This window comes from Tigriopus californicus, chromosome 11 (genome assembly GCF_007210705.1).
Source record: "Tigriopus californicus strain San Diego chromosome 11, Tcal_SD_v2.1, whole genome shotgun sequence".
In the NCBI taxonomy this organism is placed as follows: domain Eukaryota; kingdom Metazoa; phylum Arthropoda; class Copepoda; order Harpacticoida; family Harpacticidae; genus Tigriopus; species Tigriopus californicus.
Window position 1 is genome coordinate 1,209,264 of NC_081450.1, and position 4,207 is coordinate 1,213,470.

Consider the following 4,207-nt stretch of genomic DNA (forward strand, 5'->3'; position numbering starts at 1 on the left):
ACTATGGTGAGGGTGACGGACGGAGCTTCTCCGTAGCCTGTGGAGTGTACTTGTACTTGAATGAATTCGAATTGCAGCGGCTTTGTAGGGTGCTCCTCGATAATACTCGTTGTCGTTGTCGGGGCGGTTTCCCGAGCTTTTGCTAAAGAGAGAAGAGCTCGCTCAGCGTGAACGGGAGAGCTCTGTTAAAGTGGGATTGAGCCGAGGTGAACTTTGCACATCACCGCAAAACGTCGCCCAATTTGACAACGGAGCCATTACAATGGGATCGAGTTAACATCGGTTTGCAGGGTTCAAATGTTTTATGATGACACAATTTGAATTTAGATTTTATGGAAATGCCCTTTCCTCTGCAAGTGGACATGAAATGAATCGCATTTTTCGTTCACAGGTCGACCGTCATTTGTCAAAAGCCAGCAAAATCCCATCCTCATTTTGTTGTTGCCCGATCATTCCCCCAAGCAGACTAGTCGTCGTTATTGAGTGACAAAGTTCAACGAGTGAACATGGAAGGAAGCAACAAATCAAAATTACCACAAGTAGTCCAAAGCCAAGTCGACATTCCTTCTTCCCTGAATTCGACTGACTTAAGAGCCCTTTAAAAATGAGTTTCAATACCACCATTTTAGTTTTTCCTTTTATTGATTTTTATCCATATTTGTGTAAGTTGTTTACAAACACAATTATATTAATTTACGAGTTGACATGACCGAGAGTCGCAATAAAAGATTTATTTATTCATAATATCAGCCCTGCAGAGTGTTCAATTCATCCCCTCCTGCTTTCAATTTTCGGATTTGACATGGGCAACATAGCCCTGATGTCCCAATGTTGAAATTTGTTTTTCTCGCTAGGACTCCCCGTCGCCCAAATATGTTGTTTGCCACTCAAAGTCATTAAACAGTTCTCTTCTCAAAACAAGCGGATGCCAGCATGAATCCCTGCCCAACCCCACTCTCCAATAACTCCTCCCAAATGGACTAAACCCCATTTCAAATTTGAACGGCCTATCTCGAAAGCGATAATTATTAAGATTTCAACCATCGATTTCGAGATGGGTTTCCCCATTTTTCATCTTGCGCTCAGGAAATGGGCTCGAGCGCACCTTTTGAGCAATCCTAACAGGGCGGAACCCGTCGCTTTGCTCCAGGTGGAATTACTCGACGATTGGACGGCCCGAATTCGGGTGAGAACCCTTTGAACCCAAACCACGTCAAGTCCCGACGCTTGACCCTTGGCCAACCGGAATTTCGGGTCGGCTGGAGAGTTTCTCGGTTTTGATGGCGAGATAACTGAACTTGAGTTAATTGTTATGCTCACGAGAGTCGGAGAGATGTCTGCAGAAAGGGGGTCGGAAAGTCGGCGGCGAGGTCCATGAATGTACTCGGGGAGGAATCCTATCATAAGAGGCGAGCGAGCATCACCTGACACTTAATGATACTCATAAAGTGGCAATTTTCCTTGGTGCCCATGAGGCTTGTTGTGTGCCTCGTTGAACTCTTTCAAGCTCGGTTGTAAACTTGAGACCGGGATGTAAACCATGTTTATCTCGGTGGAGATAGTGCAGCGAAAGGAACAAGACATGACGAACAAATCCTCACCATTTAATGATTGATGAACATTAGCATCAAAATAATCAATTGCAGAAGCATTCGGTGTGCGTCTTTTTATTTTTGAAGCCATAATATACTAAGTGTTTATGATTTTGGTGGAGAAGAGAACAATGGACTTTTTAAATTGTTTGTTGTATGGTCCACTCAAGCATGAAAAAGATTAAATAGAGTATAGGAAAAAAGGATAACGGAAAAAAGCAATGCAAGGAAAAACCCGGAGACAAAGCTGCGGTGAAGAACACGGCTAACGCTTAACTTTCTAAATCTTTCATTCTATTGTTTTCGACGGAGAGCTTTCTTTGGCAATGCAACATTCATGATTAAACGGTTTTATCAGTGTTCGAGGAACTCGTTAGACTTTTTTGAGACAAGAAATATATTAGGTGCCTTGACAGCTTTTCTGAAGTGTGTCTGATTGTGCTAATGAAATAAATCACGTGAGAAAGAAAAAAAACGTTAGCCATTACTACTGATGGGAACAAACAAGGAAAACCAAATCTCAAATGGATTCAAACAAATAATTTATAACGAACAAATCAAAAGCAAACAAACCGGAAAGGGGAGTTTCAACTCTAGGGAATATTTTTGACGGCCACACTGAGCATACTTATCATTGTTGGGCTAGAAAACATTGCCCATTGCCCATCAAACATATCCACATTCCTTCCAGTCGCTTCAGGGTGCTCCATGTGGACAGTGTCGGACCTTTGAAAATCTTCAAGGGAGCTCCTTACATCCTGACGGTGGTGGATCAATTTTCCAGATAACCAGAGGCATTCCCTTTGGACAATATTAGTGCCAAATCATATGCCAAAGTGTGGTTGGGTGTCAAGGTTTGGCATCCCAGGCACCATCACTTCGGACCGGGGTGCTCAATTCACCTCCCACTTATGGGATAAACTATCAAGTCTCCTGGGTTTCGAACTTTCCCGCACAACGGCCTACCACCCACAGTCCAATGGAATGGTTACACTGACGACTTAAGGGGGCTTTGAGAGCTCGAGGTGCTGGCTGTCATTGGCGAGCTCAACTGCCATGGGTTCTGTTAGGCCTCCAAACCATACCCAAGGATGATTCCGGACTTTCACCAGCAGAGTTGGTGTATCGCTGCCACTTGAGAGTACCGGGAGTTTTATGTAATACCACCCACGATAACCCGTCGTAATCCCACGTCCTTAAGGAGTTGCAAGAGTTGGTTCGGTCGTTTATACTAGCCCCCACGGAGTTTCATGGGTAGGTCTGGGGCTATATTCCTCCTTCCCTTCGTTCGTGTTCTCACGTCTGGCTCTGGGTGGATCAAATTCGAAGCCTGCTGGTCCCTCCTTATGAGAGGCCTTTCAAGGTTTTGGATCGTCGTGACAAGACTTACGTGATACTCCAACACAGGAAACTGTGAGTCTGGACAGATTGAAACCGTTGTCTTGTGTGACAAGCGGGTGGAAACTTAAGCAGGACTCGTAGTGAAACCGGTGTTTCATTATCAGGCCCAGGGGTAAGGACGCGTATGGCACGTTTTTGGCAGGGAAGTGGTATAGCGATGCACTTGGTCATATATTATGAATCTGCTCCCGCTTAATCCGAGTTAACTTGGAATGAGATATACGAAATAAAACCATTCTAACACAAGTACTTGACTACGTGCTTTAGGTTGAACAAAACACCTTGCAAAGGTACTTAGCTATGTCTTGCTTTCATTTTCTGGTATTGAAGCCTACTCTCCAAGATCACTTGAACCTGATATAGATGGCAAGCTTCATAAAAGCACTAAATATTTATTGACCATTACTTGTCAACCAATGCTAGTCCCAATTGTTCTTAAACTTACAATGCATGTTCCTCTTACTGATGATTTATTGATTATATATAGAAAAATCAGCAATTAACCATTTAAGCTGAGGTCTTCATGTATTTCGTCCTTCTTGGTTATTTCATATGGTTCTCTTCATCAAGTCATATGTTTTTAACGTATTGCATAAGTAGGGACAAAATGAGACTGATCACGCACAAAGAAGCTTAAAATCGTGCAACCTCTACGGCAGCTTCTTTTTCAGCTGTTTCGCATCCGAGATGGCAACTAACGTCTACATCTTTGGACGAGGTCAAGGAATCCATCCATCCATCAATCCATCCATCTAGCTTTGGGTTGGCTCGCTCAATTCTTGCTCACAGACGGATGTAAAAGAAGGGGCCAGGACCATGGCCGGGTCCGGGTCCATAACCGGGCTGAGCCCGAGGATAGGCCCTGGGTGGGTGGGTTTACTGGGGTCGACACTTCCATTGTCTGGACGAGAGGAGATGAATCCGGATTCCGGAGATAGGTGTTGGTTGGTTGATCGATCGATCGATCATCATTCAATCCTGATCCTCAATAGGAGATGGAAGTGTGACTACTGAATTAAGAGGGGATGGGATGACATCTGATGACTTTGAACATTGATTGACAATTCCAGGCCCCTTCATACTCTAAGTTGGGGTTATCCTGCGTCAAAATGAACCACAATCAATACATTTTTCTTTGTTATAAACAGGGTGGGCATTTCATTTTTGGACACTTTTGTCCACCCTTGTCCAAAAGTGTCCAAAAGTGTCCAAAA